The 20,051-nt window shown below is 32.6% G+C and overlaps 1 protein-coding gene across 4 annotated transcripts in view; it reads right to left on the bottom strand.

Annotated features, from left to right (window-relative positions):
- LOC129806414 (protein retinal degeneration B) overlaps nt 1–20,051 on the bottom strand; it is a 60,305-nt gene that overhangs the window by 33,848 nt on the left and 6,406 nt on the right. Inside the window, exon 1 of one of the 4 annotated variants that reach the window (XM_055854981.1) lies at nt 7,475–7,729. The exons of the other annotated variants lie outside the window; for them this stretch is intronic. The gene's annotated coding sequence lies outside the window, so the exon portion shown is untranslated. Of the gene's footprint in view, nt 1–7,474; nt 7,730–20,051 lie in introns of those variants that run through there. 4 annotated transcript variants of the gene reach the window in all.

Genomic DNA, 20,051 nt, shown 5'->3' on the forward strand with positions numbered 1-20,051 from the left:
AATTTAATTATAAAGAGAAAAAAACCTTTACTGCTACATAAAGTTTTTGTTCAAAATAATTTTCAAAGAACAAAGTAGCATTAGTAAAAAAAACATTGATTGCAAAGTAAAATTGTGTCTCTTTGAATGAACATAAGTCTTTGCAGGGAAGTAAGTATTAAACTTCCTAGAAAAGCTTGATATAAAAAATAAGCCACGCCCCCTTTAAATAACATAATGAATGTGACACTTTCTTAACAGAACACATTTAAAGAATTAACTGTGCATACGGACATGCAATCCTCTCTTTATTATATAAGTTACGCCCCTAAATAATTAAGCCACGCCCACTTAAAATAATGATATAAAAACACTTGAAATATTGCATGATTCCAGCTCAAATCTTTAAGTAGCACAGTTTTTGTAAAATCAGAGGAGTACAAGGAGGAAAAGGGGTGGCAAAGCATCCCAGGCTTTGCGAAGTCCTCGAACTCGTGACTTAGATGCTATACCCTTAAAAGTACTTTCGCATTATTTACCGTTTACCAGTACTTTTGAAGAGTAAAAAAAAATATATTCAAACAAAAATTACTTATCGGTAAATAACCGGTTCATTACCGGTTCACAACCGATTTGAATCGACTTATGAATTACTCAAAATATTTCCAAATATACACCTCAGGAGTATAAAAATTAGTTATCGATTATGAACCGGTTCATTACCGGTCCAAAACCGCTTGGAACCAGTTCAGTTTTATAGAAAATTCCAAGACCTTTCCAACGAGCCCAAACATGACCCCATTCTTTTGATAAATGCGCTACCTAGAGCCTTTTTAACCTTTGACCTTGAAAAACCGTTATTAGGAATGATTCAACGCTATTATCGTCTAAGGACGAAATGTCCGCATGGGTAATCTCTAAAATATATCCAAAAATGAAAAAAAATCGCACGACAATTTTTCCTGTGGATAAAGATTTCCTGTGGAAATCTTTAGGAAATTCCATACGGAGGAGGTATGAAAAATTCACTAGCCTGTCTCTGGAAAATTTATTTCCACTTTACATATACTTCAGTCGAGTTGAATTTAATAAAGAATAGTTATATAGAAAAAAAGAATTTTCTCAAGAATTTCATAAAATAAATTATGGGAAATAATTTTTAACTTAAAAATATACTTCAGTCGAGATTTCTTTATTAAAAAAAATCAAATAGAACATCGAATACTCAAGTGAAAATAGTAAAATTTGTAAAGAAAAGTCTGGGAAGATTCATAGAAAATTCCCAACAGACACAGGGAAAATCCAATATGTTTTCTCCGAGAAATCTGTATGAAATCAATTTTCACTTAAGGATAAACTTCAGTCGAGATGTTTTTATTGGGAAAAAATCATATAGAATATTTAATACTCTCGTGAAAGTAGTAAAATTTGGTAGAGAAAAAGTAGGGAAAATTCCCATTATAGAGATGGAGAAAATTCAATAATTTTCTCCAAAAAATCTATAGTCGAGATGTTTATTTTTTTTTTTGAAAAAGTTTATATAGAACATTGAAGAGTAATATATCGCTCCTTGGAAATTACAAGGGGCCAACTAATTTTCGGCCATTTTTCAGGAGACTGCATGAAAGATTCAACTTTGTGTAAATAAGTATCTCAATTTAATGGCTGAACAAAAACAATTTATTTCTTTTCTATTTGTATGAGCACTAATATAAACATCGAAACTTTCATATTTTTACCTTTCAAAATATGTTTTTTAATGAGTTAGCTCCTCGTCGTTCTAAATGATGTGCAAATTTTGATGAAATTAGAATGACAAGGCATCATCTTGCTTGAGTTAGTCCCCTGTTTCACAAAAATTTGAACGATAAATATATTTTGTGCCCCTTTACTTCACACAGAAAAATTTTGACTCTAAATTTAAGAATATATAAGATCCTGGGAACTTAAATTGGACGTGAATCCCCGAGGCGTTTAAGTTTAGAAGCTCTGAGCGAAAGAAATGGGCTAGAATCCCTATCTCTTTCAAATTAAGAGATCGGGAACTTATGTTCAGCATTAGTTGGAAAATGAAAAATGTCTACAAATTTGCAAATTGCAACTGAAACTAAATGTTCAAGGATTTAGAATTAGAATTTACTCATATGCAATCCCACGTCATAGAATGCCACGATATCCTATAAAGTCAATCCCACAATATATTAAAATGAATACCAATTATTAATAAAAAAAAAAACAATTAACAAAGTGGTATTGATTCTAAAACATAGAAACATTAGGATTTAAACCAAAAACACTCTAAAATCAATCGATAATGCAATGGAATTTATTTCAAATCCCAAAGAAGATTGATTTTAGTGCAATTTTAATTTTCGTACTCGGTCTTGTGAACAATAGGGTCGAAGGAACACCTCTTCGACAGGGAACCCCTATTGACACTTTTGTCAAAATGATGAAATTTATTTAATGTATCTGGATACGAAGCTCCATGAAATATTAAAGAGTCAGTTGATTTTCACTAATATTTAAAAACTACAATCACCTAACTTCACATCACTCATCCAATTTCAACATTCAGACAACTTCACACCGTGAAAACTCCTCTTCTCATCACATTCGCCATCAATCAACACGCATTTTCATCATTCACACAGAAATCACACATTATCTTGGCCATCAGGCAATTTACAATTAATTTTTAATTACAATTTTGTTAACCTAGTGGTAATTTATAAGTGAAATAAAATATTTGAACGGAGAAACCTGAAAATCGGTATTTTTCGCCGAATATTAATCTCTATAAATTTAACACAGGTTTGCATACACATTCAATCATCAGAGCATATCACAGATTCACTTATCACAGCTCTCAATATCATAGGTTTGTCCCAGGACTTCTTTTTGGTATTATCTCAGACACTTATCGCAGAATCATATCATTCATTATCACAGGTAACCAATGATAAACTAGTTTTCAAGGTTCCACACAACCCTCCCGAAAAGTAAATAACAAAAAATATCAATATGAATTAAAAATATTGCATTTCAAACTCAGGACTTCAGTGCTTATTTGCAACTATGCCGAAATTTGGCACACTTACCCTGGGTCCTGACACGACTTCTCAAAGTGTCAATAGGTGTTCCTTTCACCCTATATTAACCTTTTAGAAGATTTCTTTCGTATTATTGTGGATTTGTTAGGTAAATTGTGCCACTCTGTGTAATTTTCTGCATGAAAGCATCCAAACAACTTCGTAAACAGTGGTTTCACAAATTGCAAAAAAAAACGGCCAACACACCTCCTTCGAAAACAAAAAAGAAAGTTTATCACCCTGTTTATCTCAATCCTATCTGAACAGAACAGAATCACCATGACAATTCAACTTTGATTTATGGAAATATATCTTTCAATTTTTTCACGACTAAGGTTCAACACTCTGCACTATGATTACCATTATTTTTAACATGAAAATAGATCCCAAAAAGCTGGTGGTAAAAACAAAATAAACATAAAGTACAGAAGATTGACGAGAGACAATTGGTGAAATTAGTTTTTCCGCCCAAGTACACACTATTTAATCCCCTTCTCACATCTTCTGCCTGCCTGACACATTAGTTTTGATGAAAAGACCACAGAAGTTTGTAACGAATATGCTATTTGTATTTGTGTCTCTAATATTCGTATTTAGAGACAAACTGTATTTTCTACCAAAGCAATTCACTAATTCAATTAAGAGACTAAAAAGCTTATGTGTGTTTCGAAAGCTTCTCTCTTATATGGAGTCTCTTGGGCAGCCTTGAGAATTTCCTCGGGAGGGTTATATACACACTAGCAAGAGAAAGAGAAAATTATTCAAATTGCCATTTAGTTTTCCTTCTTTTCATACAACATCTAAGCTAAACTCCATCGTGTTACATTATACCAATTAATTTCCATACAGAGCTCAGAGAGAAAAAAAAAATAAAAGCATTTTCTATTCTGTGGGAAAAATAGAGTGGAAAATCGTAGACAGACTTTTCACCTCATTCTTCTGCATTTTTTTTTAGAGAGTTAGACGTTCAATGGTGGAAAACACATTAGAATAGATTATGAACACTAACATTTTCCTTTCATGCTGTGTACTGTTATAGTCCATGTCAATATTACACCTCAAAAACCGATTCTGATTCTCTAATTTGATAAAGAGGTTATTTTTGAATTTGAGGTTATGTACGATATAACCTCGAAAGAAATGTCAAAGTTTGTCAAGAAAATTGAAAATAAAACAATGATTTCTTCACAGAATTAAACAAAAGCCTTCATAAACATTCATAAGAGTAAAAGCAGGACCAATTCTTGCCTCCTTTTAGGATTTAACTGGAGACCGCTCCTTTGGATCGTGGTACGTCCAAAGGAAGTGCGAATCACATTTTCCTTAACATTTTCTTCGTAATTGTATTGGAAAACTTGGAAAACTCTATTGGTATCCCATAGAAATCAGCATAGATAACACTTTAGTGAGCCCAAACACAAGTAGATTTTGATTCTCCAATAGTGTCTTGGATAAAAGGTAAATGGAACTCTATTTGCACTAAAAGTCGTTGAAGTTCGAAGAATTCAAATTCAATTTTGAATTTTCATACTAAATTTTCGAACAAGATTGGGAAAATTTATAAAATATCACACTAAAAAGCTCGCAAAAGAGTTACTCAGTGATTATGAAGTGATTTAAATACTGGAGCAAGAACAGTAAGCATCGTTGTTCTGTTTTTTCCTCACACAATGTGAAAACCGTCACATTTTGATACTTGAGCACCTCGAAATTCGAACAGGATGTACCACAGCAACCTTGCGGAATTATCAAGAAGTAAGAAAGTCTCCTTTTTAAATCTTCAAATCGATTTTTGAATTTTTCAAGATCTACTTGTGGTTGGTAAGAGTATATTCATTTGAATATCCATGTACAAGGGGTGAATAAGTGGCTTTCAGAATGAACCGTAAGCGGCGATCGGCAAAGTTGTGCCGATCTGGAAGTAAAAATCAACAGATTGGCACTATTTTGCTAAGAAATCGACAGATCGGCATGTTGAACATGCAAGGTTCATTCACAAAAATCGGCAAATCGGCATGATTTTACCGAAGAATCGGCGGATTTAACTGACAGTTCGCTCTTCTGAAGTTTTTGGAAACGCGAGCGCCAACTGGTGGAAATATTTGAAAATTATGTAAGCCCTTCCGGCACATTTGTCAGTCTTTTTGTGAAAAGAATTTGCGTAAGTTAGGATATTTTCTCATGTTAAAACCTATGTAATTTAGTAGTATTTTTTATATAGGTTTGGCTGAACTCTTTGGGAGACGATCAAGCTAGGTCCTGAGTCAGGATAAAGAGTTTTATAACTTGGTAGGTTGAGAGAAAAATTAGAGAAACTCAATATGGCGGTGAAATCGATCTCTCAAAATATAAACCGAACAACTCGCGAATGGCCAACTTTACAGGAGAGCGATTTAAAGCTGAGATTTGCATTTGCTAATAAATCAATTAATTTAACTTCACTTTCCTAATATTGTACATCAAACGAAAGGATTCATATAAGGGTTGTAACATATTTTTCCTGAGCTGTCATATCAAAAGCTCAGGATAAGACCCGAACAACTCGAGTTTTCCCACGCTGCTAAAAGGCCCGGCTGGTCACGCATTATTCCCTATACGCATCACTATCTATGTATACTAATTGTATTAAGTATTTTTTTCAAGACATTTTAACACTTTAAAACCCGAGCCAAAAAATCACGTAAAATACCAAACTGGCATGAAAAGCTAGTGCAGATATTCTCCACAAAAAAGCAATTTTTCAATATTTTTTTCGTTTCGTAAGACTTCTACAGCAGTTCTAGGACTCATAAATTATTTTTTCAATAAATATTTTCCCATTTTTCTTGTCATTTTTTTTTAAATAAATTTTGTGAAAATTGAAAACAAATGCCAGAATGAATTTTTCCTTTTTTCTAGCAATTTGGCAAGAATCTTAGAACTCATATCTATATATTTCCTTTAAAATTTTTCAAATTATCATATACAGTTTGTGCTTTTGTTTAAGAAAATTTTATGTGAAATTCCAACTGGGTATCAAAAAAGAAAAACAAAGCGAAAAGTGAATTTTCACCTTATTGTTTTTACATTACCATTCTACAACAATTCTAGGTCTTATATTAGGGTCGGAGGAACGTTTGTTCGACAGGGAACCCCTATTGATACTTTTGTCAAAATGTTGAAAATTATTTAATGTATATATTCAACTAAATATGGAGCACGTCTCTTTAACATTTCGATCCGTGGTACACTTCCCTTATGCTTAATTTTATAAAATATTTTAGTCCGCCCTCTATTCCTAATTGGCTGGAGTTCTTAAGGCTTCTAATACTTTCAAAAGTTCTAGCCAATCAAAATATTCAATTGAACTAAAAATTGAGATAATGTGAATAATACTTTAATCACAAAATTCACCCGGATAATTTTAAATACGAATTAGTTTACTTAAAACTTTGAATTTTGGGATAGACTAAGTTTAATCTAACCCTAACCTAATCATGTAAACGCGGTCAATGTATACAATTCATTGAATATATCCCTCACCATTATTTCCGATAAACTTTTCTATCATGAAATGTGCATTTTAACGTTAATGTGTTTTAACCACAAACCCAGTTAGGTAGAACAATGTCCATAAAGACGAATAATTTTGCATCGTGCGGGGGTGGAAATATGTTAGGGAAAAAACATAATTCTTTTCCCTCTAAAATTACAATGTGTTATGCACAATCGATGGGTATTATCGAAGGGAAATATGAAATTCCATTCATGTAGAAAATTACTCGAGTATTTGTGCCACTCAGCGCCTCATTCTCCCTTTCTTTGCCCCATCAGAGAAAAGTTCGTGGGTGGATTTTCTCTCATGTTTTTCGGATGTCTTTTTCACCCCTTTTGCCTCTTGTTCCTTTTTTTATGGATCTTTTGCTCTCTTTCTCACATTTTTACCACCCCAAACCCTCTTCACTATATTATATTAACTTTCATGTCCCAGAGGAAAACCTCCGAAAACTTATCGATATGGCAATTATCTTTCTTATAGAGAGAGCATAAGGAAGGAAACCTCTCTATTAAATCTTCCACGCAAATACTCATATTTCATCCAACATTTCACTTCATTCTGCCTGTCAGCTCATCTTTCACACAATTTTCTCACAATATATATATATATATTTGACCCTCTGCCAAGAAAACTTCCCTCCCCACGTTTTCACAAGGCTCTCTTCTGTCTCTCTAAAGTGGATGATGATGAAACTGATGAAATTAACAAATCATAAATTGCACTCCACAAAACTCATTTCCCAACAGATCAAGACAACTTGCAAATAGACATTGCACAATTTTCTTGTCATTTTCTCTCTCTCTCTCTCTCTCTCTGTCTCACTAAAAGCTCAAGAAAAGCCACAGACTTATCATACAACTATCACCTCTCAAAACTCCCAGAGCTCCATTTGGAAAGGAAGGGAACTTAAGAAGAAAAGTCTCAAAGTTTCTTGCACTAATCACTTTTTCCCTTTGCACTTTTAAGGCTTATCCACTCCTCCTCCTCCTCCTCCTTCGGATAAAATACCCTTTTCCCGCCTCAAATCCCAAGGAGGATAGAGCCCCAACACCCAGATTCACTTAATCTGGGGAGACAGAACACTAACTTTTCACCTTACCACTTGGCCAGAAGTACGAGACTGATGTGCAAAAGTGTCTCTCTCAACAATATTTCTGTGCCAGGGACAACAAACAGCGTACGGGGAGAACGCGCGCAAATCCAAACCAACACAGACAAATACATTTTCCCATGGAAATGAAAATTTTGGCTTCCAATCTCTCTCTCTCTCTCTCTCTCTCTGTTGGGGCGCGTGAGAAAAATCGGGGAAGATACCCCAGAGAGAATCTTCCCGAAGGGGTAAAGAATATTGTATTAATTCTTTGAATTCTATTGTTGTCATTGTTCTAATCTAATGTCTGAATATTTCCAGAAACTAAATGTTTAGTACAAGCATGTACTAATTTTTTTTAATGAGTTTAAAATTTAATTGAAAAAGATTATAATAATTTAATTTATTAACTAAAAAGTTACTTGAATAATAAACAAAAAAATTAGCACATGCATGTACTAAAGAAAATTCTGTAAAAAAAACTTTGATAGAAGAAATAATTAATTTCTTAATAATTCTCTAATAAAAAGTATTCAGTTAAAATGATTTTATGATAAAAACAATATTTGGAAAATTAGTAAGAAAAAAGGTACATTCATGTACTAAAGAAAATTCTTAAAACAAGTTTGAAGTATTTCTTAATATTCTCGTAAGAGGTAATTACTTAAAAGTATTTCAAGATTAAAAAAAATATATTTGAAGATTGAGCAAAAGATTTAGCCCATGCATGTACTAAAGAAAATTCCTTAAGAAACTTTGATAGAAGAAATAATTCATTTATTAATAATTTTCTAACAAAAAGTATTCAGTTAAAATGATTTCAAGATAAAAATATTTGGAAAATGAGTTAAAAAAAAAGTACATGCATGTACTAATGAAAATTCTTAAAACAAGTTTGAAATTCAATTAAAACTTGTGATTATACTCAAAGGAATAAGTAGTTTTTAATCTTCTATTAAGAGTAATTACTTGAAAGCATTTCAAGATAAAAAAATATATTTGAAGATTGAGCAAAAAATTAGCACATTCATGTACCATAGAAAGTTCTTCAAAATAGTTTGAAATTTAACTGTAAAATCTGATCATATTTCAAGAATGATAACTTTTTAATATTCTTTTTATGAAAAGATATTAAAGTAGAAGTTTTTCGAGAAAAAAATATATGGAGAATGAGCAAAAAAAGTTAGCACATCCATGTACTACAGAAATTTTTTTTAAGAAAGTTTGAAATTCAATTTAAAATTACTATTAATAATAATAATCTTAATAATCTTTTAGTACGAGGTAATTAGTTAAAAGCGTTTCGAGATAAAAATTTATAGAAGTATGAGCAGAAAATTTAGCACATGCATGTACTATAGAAAGTTTTCCAAAATAGTTTGAAATTTAGCTGTAAAATGTGATTATATTCTAAGAAAAATAATTTATTAACATTTTTTTATTGAAAAATATTAAAATAAATTTATTTGGAGAATGTGTTAAAAATTTAGCACATGAATATACCATTGAAACATTTGATTATATTCCTTGAAATAATATTTTCTTAATAATTTTGTGACAAAGTCTAACTTAAAAGTATATAAAGATAAAAAAAATATTTAAAAGGTTATCTGAAAATTTAGGACATAAATGTACTAAATAATATTTTTCAGGCTTATGTATTTAATAATATTCTCTGTTGAAGTTTAATTATCCTAATTATTTGCAATAAAAGACATTCCGTTAAACATATTTAAAAAAATAATAGAGCGTACGGAAAATTTAGCACAAGTTCTAACACGTTTTTTTATGAAATTTAAAATTTATTTCTAAAAAAAATTTTGAAATATAAAAAATGCTTCATATAATATGCTTTGTAATTCTAAAAATGATTTGGTTTTCTTAATTAATCAATTCGTGTTCTAAAAACTGAGGACCTCCTCTGGGAAACCTATTAGTTTCTCAGAGGAGATATCACCTGTATTTTTAATACTCTCTGGTTTTAGCAGAAGTCATGTTCAGTCGGAAATGAGCATTTCAATATGCTAATAATGAAGTAACATTCTTCACTCTCAATTACTCAAAAATAAAATGTCTGGCATTTCTTTTAATTGAGTATTAAAAATTAATTTTTTGTTCTATTCCACTTGTACTAAAATGTTGGTCAAACATTTCTCTAAAAAATCTTAAATTTCAGCACACTTTGTTTAGACACGAGTAATCTAAAATTTGTTTAGCAAAACACTTTTATAAAAAATCACAAATTCATAAATTTATAAATTATATTTTTTCTGACTTACGATTTGCAAGATTTACTGTTCTTTTTTTAATTTGACAAGATGCATAAAACTCCGCATAAACAAATTACTTTAGTACAGGCATGTACTAAATTTTTAATATATTTCTAATTTTTCTAATATTATTTACTGCTTAATTTGCATTGAGTATTCTAAAACATTCTAAACAAACCTATCCTATATTTTAATATCTCTCCAACTGAGTTTTGCTTGTACTAAAACTCAGCTGGAAGGATTATAAAGAACTATTCCCCGGCGAGTGGCCTTCAAAGTTGAAGCCAATTTCTTACTTTCACATACAAATGCATTTGGGAATTTTTCTGCACTCGTAATCGTTATGCTAAATATTTAAAAAGTGAGAAGTTTTTCCGTATTATTAGATACCTTTCCGTTTGGAGGGATAAATATACTAAAATTTTGTTTATATAAATTTTTTCGTTGGAGCACTGTGACCTGAGTCCGAGATCAATTTAGGAATTGGCTTCAAAAAGCTCCATATAAAAAGGTCAACTTGCAAGGCGCTTGATAAAAAATAGCTTAAAACGTTAATAATAAATGATACTTCACATTTTTTACTTTAAACTGTGGTTATTAGATTAATAAATTCGTTGCCTTCGAAAAATTAAAGCCATATTATATATTTTTAGTACAACATATTAAAAGTCATACGGTATAATTATAAAAATATCATTTTCCAATATAAATATTTAATTATACCTTAACATTTCTGACATTATGAAACACGTAATTATTTTTCGTGCTGTTCACTAATCAAAACCACTTTTTTTTGCGTTTCACTTTATTTTTTTTTTTATTAATTAAAGAAAACTTGTATTGAACAAAGAAAATATACCGCCGGAAAGTTTTATGCTAGCCCCTGGCTAAAGTTTTTGTTTATATGTTACTTTTTGAAGCCAACTCATAAATTGCTTCCAAATTCAGCTTACACTTTGAGTTGCGAACAACTTTTTAGATGGAAACATAGAATCACATCGAACAGACTGGGCCATTGCTCTTTTAATCGATTTTCAAAGAAGCAATGGAGAAGTGAATATGACACCTTCATTGTTTTCGATTAGAAAACTCACTGAGAACAGCGCCATCCAGTGTAAGTAAAATGTACAAGGCGGGAAATATTTTAAGTTGTTCAAAACACATTATTCACATTATTCACACTAAACTTTAATTTCACTAATGCCTAGACTCATTTTAAATACATTTCAAAAGTTTTCACAAGAGTTTTATGAATAAAATTTCCTTTGTTTTGATTTTTTCTGGCATCAGCTGATTTCGATGGTGGTCGATGAAATTTCGAACAGTGAATTTAAACAGAGAATGTTAACGGACTATGTGATATGGAATTGTCAAGAAAAAGCAATTGACCGGGCAATTGCTTTTTGCTTTTTGTTCAAGGTATTTAAATTTGGCTAATTTTACTAAAATATCATTTTCTTTTTACAGAATATTGTCTCAGAAAACGGAAAAAGATCAAATTGATGCAAAAATTGGTTTGATGACTCAATTTTTTGGATATTTTTTCCACGTGTAAAAAAGCAATGAAGAAGTAAAAAAGCAATGACCATGTAAAAAATCCCAGTCTGTTCGATGTGAATATGTACCCCTCTTTACAAGGCACTGAGTCCTGTGTACAAGGCACACCTCAATTGTGACATATGTCGTATAACGGTTACGAGTGCAGAAAAATGTCCATAGAAATCTATATGTGGATGTGAGAAAGTGGCTTCAACTGAACGCCACTTGCCAAGGGGTAGGTTTTATGGTTCAGTTAAACGTATCATGTAATTTATTTAAACTTTTTGGTAGAAAATATTTAAGTCTTTCCTTGCGACTTTTTTAGTACAGACATGTGCTAAATTGTAAAGTATTTCAGAAATTTTTTATTTTCGATTTTTTTCCAACAAATACCGATACAAAGCAATTAAATGGTAAATTTTCATAATGTTTAGCATCAATAGATGAAGCACAAAAAAAATTTGCTTTTCTAATGATGATAATACCATAACTTCCCCAGAAGCTTCACGAGCCATCGTCAATTTTCTTATAACTTTCCAACCGAGCTTCCAGAGAGAGAAAAAGCATGGATTTTAAATCTCTCCAAATAAGCTCAACAAATCCGAGGGAAATTCTCCTCTGAAGCCCAAACATTTCTGTGTGAGTGAGAGATACCCTGAGAAAAGTGGCTCAGCATCCTCAGCATGGTCAGGATAGTTGGAGGTGCAAGCGGGGAGTTATGATGAAAACGACAATGACGTCAATGAGAAGCAAGTCGGTAGATAGTCATTGATACAAGAGCAAAAGGGATGCCCAAAGGTAGCTTGAAACATGTCACATTTCTATTTGAAAATCGACAACATGCCTTCTGCCCCTAAAAATATGTATCCCTCTCGTCATACGCAATAATTAGAAATTCATACCACAGAAAATCTGTTTTTTTTTCTCCTTTTTAATTTCATTATCCGCATATACCAATAAGATAAAAAAAACAAGAATTTCTGTATTACAGCACATTTGCGTGATATTCATGGGAGAAGAGCAAACATAGAAAATGTCTCGAGAATGCGGGTATAAAGTATAATGTACGTACATATGGATGAAAAGGGAGAGTGAGGAAAAGAAACACAGCAAATAAAAATTCTTTATCTCTCTTTTCTTGGCAAATAAAAATTTATGGAACAAATAATATGGAAGGGAAGTTCCGATAAAATTGAGATTTTTTGCTGCTACCCTCAACTCTTGACATGTTGAGGGTGGATGGCTATAAGTCATGGATTTGTCCCATTGAACAACCTCTTACTCTACCACCCTGCCCCCCTCTCCCCTGGGCGCCTATTCAAAAAGCGCTGGTTTAGTAATTGGTCTCTTGCAGAAGCTCTGAGATTACACCCAGGTTTGCACAAATGATATAGCGTCATTTTGATAATCCTCAAGTAATTGAATTGATAAAGTTAATTAACTAGATAAGAAATCTGACTTAAAGCAACCTCCACACGGACGTTATTTCATCAAATTCCTGTAGTTGCAGAATTTGAGATCAATTTAAGTTTTAAAGTAGATACTAAAGCAAAAATTTAGCCATGAGACAAACCTATTATCTCGTACACCATACCAATTCCAAGACACCCACCCATTTTCGGAAATTTTCTAAACAGACAGTTGAAATTGGCAATGACCAACCAAAATTTCATGCTAATAAATACAAAATCTTGGAATAAATTTAGCAAAGACACTCTGAGAATAACTGGCATTTACCCCCATAAAAAAAACTCCCGAAGGAAATTTCATCAGGGGATTCCCTATAGAGATTTCACCAGGTACCAAAGGAGTTTTCCTCCATAAGTCTCAAAGATTACCGTTCATAGGACTTCGAGTGGAATTGTTCGAAAAATTACCCACTAAATAGTAGAAATTTCCCAAGTAAATCATAAGGATTTCCATTGGAAATTTTTTCTTTCCGAAAACACAGTAACTTCCTATGGAATTCCAATGGAAGTCCTAGAGAAATTTCATTGTGCAATTTCCACTATCGTTTTCTAGAATTTCCCACCGAAATTTCGATATTTACGTCGGGATTTTTCTCCCTAAAATCTTCGACGATTTCAACAACGAGAATTAGGGTGGAATCTCTGGAAAAATTACTCCGCTGAGGTGTCGACATTTTCCAAAGAGATCCCTTTGAATTCCCATTGAATTGCCATTAAAAATTCCCTGGGAAAATTTGGCTGGCTCCCAATGAATTCAAGGGGAAATTTTATAGTGAAGTTTCTACCGGCATTATTGAGGATTGAAAGGGGAAATTTCCCTCTAGTGAATGGGAAAATTCCAAGGCAATTCCTAGAGGATTTTTCCGAATTTTCCGAGAAAAAGTCTCCGAATTTTTCAGACCATTCTCGAAGATTTCCCAGCGAAATCGTGGGAAAACCTCTCCCCGGAAGTGGAAAATTCCTTCCAGAGATAAATCAAAATTCCGTGGCGAATTCAGGGGAAATCCTGGGAGAAATTCTGTAAATGTTAAGCTTAAACTTCGGGCGAGACTGTTTTCTGGTAGCAAAATTCATATAGAACATCGGATATTTTCTAAATGAATAGGGGAATTCAAGCAGCCGTGTAAGGGAGAACCATACATACGAAGCATACGAGTCATCAACTGAGTAACAAAAAGGAAAAGGTAAAAAAAGAGAAAATAAAATCAAAGAGGTAAGAAAAAACGTGGAGATTTTTTTAATGGTTATTCTGAAGAATTTTCCTGAAAATCGTCCCCAAGTTTTTCCGATCTTTCCCGAAGAGTTCCCAGGGATTTCTTTGAGAAAAGTTCTTTAGGTTTTCCGATCCCTGACTTTTTCAGAGGAGTTCACGGGTATATCCTTGGATAAAATCACTCAGATTTCCTCACCATTCTCGGGAAATTCCTCGGAATTTCCATTAGAAAAATCCTCGTTCCCCTGCACTATGTTACCGAGGAATTCTCAAGGAGAACCTTAGGCATTTTCCCCCGGGAAAACATCAAATTATTAAGTCAGAAGTAAGTCAGAATAAGTCAGAGAATATTTAGCTTGTAAAATTTGACAGTAAGGGATTGGGTAAAAGAAATTCATACAAAGGACCTCTAAACTTGAAAAACATCAACTATCTCCAGAGATTTCGACTCGGTCTCCAAGCCTTCATCAGTGGTCATTTCAATTTGACCAAAAAGCCCTAATAGTTTTGACAATAAGCCGAGACACATTTCATTGTGCCATAAAATCCAGATATTTTGTTTTACAACAAAATTCTTCTTGTCTTAAGGCTTAAACAGATGACCAAAATGTTTAAGTCTATCAAACAATTGCAGCTTTTATAGCATTTTGGTGCCATATTATAGCAATTGTCGAATGACAGCTTTCGTTGTTTTTCTAAAATGTGTATTTATTAATTTAAAACGCGTGAAAAAAGCAGTTTGGATTTTGAAGGAAACTCTGTTTACAAATAAATAAATGTCGAGCAAGGATTGATGTTTCAATCTCAATGGATCGAAGGGAATAACATGCCAGATCCAGTTCTTTCCAAGTTGTCCATGACAGACATGACACTTATTGATACTTCTGGTACAATGGTGTCTCTCTATATGCATAGTTTGGGTACACAGTAAAAAAGAGATGAAATTGGCTAGTTGAATTCTATTAGTTGAATTGAACTGGTTGAAATTTCGAATAACAACCATTGAAAAAATCAACTTTCAATTGAAAAGGAATCAATTAAATTGCAGAACTAGTAAAATTCAACCCTCGATAATGGCCCAAATGAAATAAATAGTAGTAATAATTACTATAATAGTAATAAAATGAAGCAACAAAATGGCATAAACTTCATTCAACGTCTGATTGAATATTGCTACGATTATCGTGTGTAATAGAATCAATTCGATTTTCGTAGTAATTTTTCAATCGATTATCGCAGCAAAAACTTCAACTTTCAACTAATTTCGTTTGAACTCATTCTTCTTCTTTTTATATTTTGTGTAATTTCAGTACAATTGTTGAAGGAAAATTCAACTTACTTTGCTTTTCAACTTCGAATATTCAACTTGTTTGCTTTTCAACTTTGCTTACTACGATAATCGTTGCAAATTTACTACAATTATCGATGCTCTCCCATTACACGCGATAATCGTAGTAATTATTTTTTACTGTGTACTTTTTTTGACAGTTCGATATCTGAATATGCACAACTTTTTTTTTTGAAATTCCTTTTTTGAAATTTTGAAAGGTTTTTTCTTTCTTTTAATAAATTATTTTTTTATTTTTTAGAATTTCTTGTGTTATTTTAACTATAATATGAGACAGAAAAAATAAAATTAAAAACGAGAAAAATTAGTTACCAAGAAAATAGTTTCCTTTATTTACTTTGTGAAAATGTAAACAAATTGATTTTGAATGCAACCGAGAGACACCACTGTACTATTCACCAAAAAGAGAAATTCCACACGTTATAGTTCAAATGTCAATTTTTATAGCAAACGGTCTCCGAATCTTTCGAAAACCGCTCCCGCCAAGAAGTTTTTCAAAGATTATCCACATACGGCGCTCATTTCACTTTTAATTATAAAATTTATAGCACGGAAAAACAAAAGCTCAACACTGTTGAGCTTTTTTCACAAAAAGCTCCCAGCTTTTTACTCTGACACTACGCGAAACAGTGTTTAATCGGCTTGAATATTTAGGTCCTTTGTTTAAGCATTGGTTTTCTACTCCTAAACCATATTATAGCAAGATTAAGAACAAGGTAAAGAAGTTGAAAGCTCTATCTTGAAATTTTAATTGCCATAAAATTACTTATGCTATAAAATTGAAATAAAACCTTTTTTTTAAATAAATTTCTTAATTTTAATTTTAGAAAATATATATCCTTCAAGATTGAACTGTAAAATTTTTTTATGTTTGTATTTTGATAGATTGCATCGTGTGTAGGTGGCTTTAGCTAGATTTTTATTATTTTTGTGACTTTAACGACTTTGTGCGATAAAAAGCGCGAAACTGGCAATTAAAATGCATAGTAACAATGTTATTGCTGTGACTAATGTTCTTTATCAAATCTTTAATAGTCGTGTTACTCAAAGCTTTTAATTCTCTTCCTCGTCAGCATTGAAATGTGCAATTTAATTATGAATATAAAATCAAAAATTTGCCATAATATTTTTCTATTAATCATCAAGTTTCTTTGTGACAAAATGACAAAGACTGTCTTTTCATTCTCCCGTCAATTTAGTTCAATCAATTCATCAATTGTGTTTGATTGTTCGAAGAAATGCCGAGTAAGAATTGATTTTTCTTTCAAGGTATTTCTCTTGAAAATGCTAAAAATTAAATTATCTTACCCCTTTTCATACAATTGCATTGTCTTCTTTTTCGGTATCTTGCTCAACTGACAAATCGATAAGTTTATTGAAGAGTTTGTTTTCTATTTTTTTCACCGCATGAGTCTATTCAACTTGTCAGTAACCTTGAGTTATCTCTTATGCTTCTGAATTTTGTGAGATATATCTATATTTAAGTGCGATGTGTATTGTATGTTTCTTGATAGAAATTTATCAGTCTCTCTCTCTGTTTGTATTCTATTCTTATCGAACACGTACAACATTTTTGCATAAACGAGCAATAAAAGTCTGTGTTCGGGAAATCCCTTCAAAGTATCATGAATATCTTATCAATAAAAACGGATAAAAATGTTGGATAATTCAATATTTCGTCGCTTAAATTGTACAGGGAGAGCAATATTACATCAAATGTGTAATTCTTTTGTGTTTCGATACCTTGAAATTCCTGTTTTTTCTTCCCCAATTTCATGTTAAAAGTTAGTTCGAAATGTGAGGTTAAATTGAACATAATCTCAAAGAAAATACTCGAAATTCGAACATCGAAATTTCTGAGGAAAATAGATATAGCTTTTTTATCGTAAGACAGGAGATTTTGAACGTTTTGAAGCCTTTTTCATAGTCCGAATGTTATACAAGCTTCAGACCTTAGGCTTAGCTGTAAGGCTTAACATCTCTAATTTCTTATTAGTCGAATTTTTTTTCGATAATTCTGACTTAAGATTCCGAAAGCTTCCAGTTTGACGTTTTGCGAAAAATGTCGTAAGGCTGTTTATCTATCTCTCCGTCTGTCAATTATGATATGTAAAGGCCTAACAGTTATAGATAGCGCCTTGGGGTCTTCGAGAAACTCCTCGTGGTATCAATATCATTATTTTTATTTTGTTTCCCGAAAAATCGTTTCTCCGAAGTCTTGTTTCTAGAACAGTTTGAAAATGTCTCCAACGATTGTCTTAATTTTTGGAACTGTTCTGATGATAATGAGTAGTATCCGTTCTTGATGTTTTTTTCAAATTTGGAGATGAAAAGCGCTTTAGAAAGCTCATTTTTTAACCAATTGTGTCAAATATGGATTCATTTGAAAGGTCTTCGAATTCCGGACAAATTTGAACAGGTTCCGAACTGTTATAAACGGGCAATAAATCAGTAAATAGATTAAAAGGTTTCAAACTAAACAATTTTAATCATGGAACATCAAAACAATTCCGAATTCAAGCATTCTGCAGAGTTTGCTGTAACATTGCCAACGTTATCGTCAAAATAAGGATTTCCCACGACAGTTACGTAATATTTTCGCTCTTTTCTGGTGAATTTATCTCTGCAGAATGAAAAATATTTATGGTTGGCACAGGACCAAAAAAAAAAAACAATCTTTCTTAGGACTTTCCCCTCACTCAGACATTCACCAAATTTCTTATTCTGGTGCCATTTTAACCGCCAAAATATTCCGGCAGAAAATATCCATTTGAATAATAACCCACCCCAACAGACACGGATGGTATGGTACAAGAAGAGAATGTGTGAAATTTTCACCTTTGGCATTTGGAAATGCGCATGATTTTCCCATTTTTCCACACTCACCATCTCTCCAGCTGCCCATCATCTGGTTGCGAAAGAGAGCATGAACATGGGGATGCTTGAGGGCTCGTGAGGTTGGTTATATTCCGTCGTGGGAATGATAAAACACAAAAATATATACACCAGCCACCGTAGTAAATCCTCCTTTAAGGTCATACACAATTTCATCATCTCTACTGTGTGTAGTGTCCTATATATTTTCTGCACATCTAACGTCATGTTCCCTTGATATGCACAAATCCCCTTTGATGCCATCGCATTTAGCCGTACATCCTTGCAATTTCTCAAATACAAGACGGACAAAGAGGACATAAAACTATATTTTATATTCTTTTAAACCTAATCCGGCAATTCAAATTCAATTTCGCTTAGTAGAATTGACTTAGAAAGGGAGTGCTTTGGAAAACCCAAGTCGATATCCCACACCGTTTGGTCTCAAGGTGTCGCACGTCAAATTAACATAACATGAGAATGACATTTTCCCAGGAGTGACAAAAAAAAATGACAGATAAAATGACAATCTATGAGGATTTTTTGAATTTGTCGAGTGTTTGACAGATGTTATCTGCATATTCGAAAGTGAAGTTTATTGCAATCAAAAGAGACGTAAAGGGACAGATAATCCTAACCGGTTTATGTAGGTGAGATTCTTAACGTGAGATAACTCGGAGTTCATGCAAATTCGATTTGGAGCTGAAGTTGGGAGACGCCATTCACTTATCTTGAATCAAATTCGTGAAATTATACAAATTTTGTATTTAAACCAAAATATCAAGGATTTGGATGAACTGATAGAAAAGTGATATATGGATGAAATGTAGACCAGAATGTTCTCTATAATTTTCCCATAGAACATGATCTCATCGATTACTCAGAAGCCAAGATAAGCGAGGTTTTTTGTTTCTTAACTCGTTTTTTCATCCAGAGTTCCCCAAGTAGTCATTTGTTGAACTTCAACTATATCAAAGAATTGTTGTCTTTTGTGATACTTTCCATTTAAACCCCTATTTTAAGTGTCTTGGTGGAGTAGAGGCAGTCAAATTGGCATCTGAGTGATTTCAAAGCGTTATTATGGGAAAAATCAATTTTTTCACACTTAAACGGCAAAATCGGAGTGATAGCGTAGTCTGAGTGGAAAATGATGTATGGACGAAATGTAGAGACAAAAGTGCTCTACAATTATGTCGAAGTAATCATCAAAATCGGTTCAGCGACAGTCGAGATAATTGAGGTTATGTGATATTGAAATTGGTTTTTCGACTGTGGCGCCCCTAGTGTTGGTCCCACGAAGTTCAAATATTTTAGAAAGTTGTAGCATTTGGTGAGATCTTTCGTTTAAGCCCTCATTCATCAAAATCGGTCACATAGAACCGGAGATATGATTTTTTGAATTTTGTGAACTTTGACCCCTCATATCTCCGGTTCTGTTTTAACCACAGCGCGCATACGCACCATTTTGGAAACGTCCTAGACTGGACTACAACATACTAAAATTTCATTAACTTGCACAATGCCGTTCTTGAGAAAAATGACTTTGAATTTCGATGAATTTTGACGCTATCACAGCGCCACCTGTGGTGACTTTTTGAACTTCCATCTGAAAGTGCTCATCGAGACGAAACCAAAAAGG

Source organism: Phlebotomus papatasi, chromosome 3 (genome assembly GCF_024763615.1).
Source record: "Phlebotomus papatasi isolate M1 chromosome 3, Ppap_2.1, whole genome shotgun sequence".
NCBI lineage: Eukaryota > Metazoa > Arthropoda > Insecta > Diptera > Psychodidae > Phlebotomus > Phlebotomus papatasi.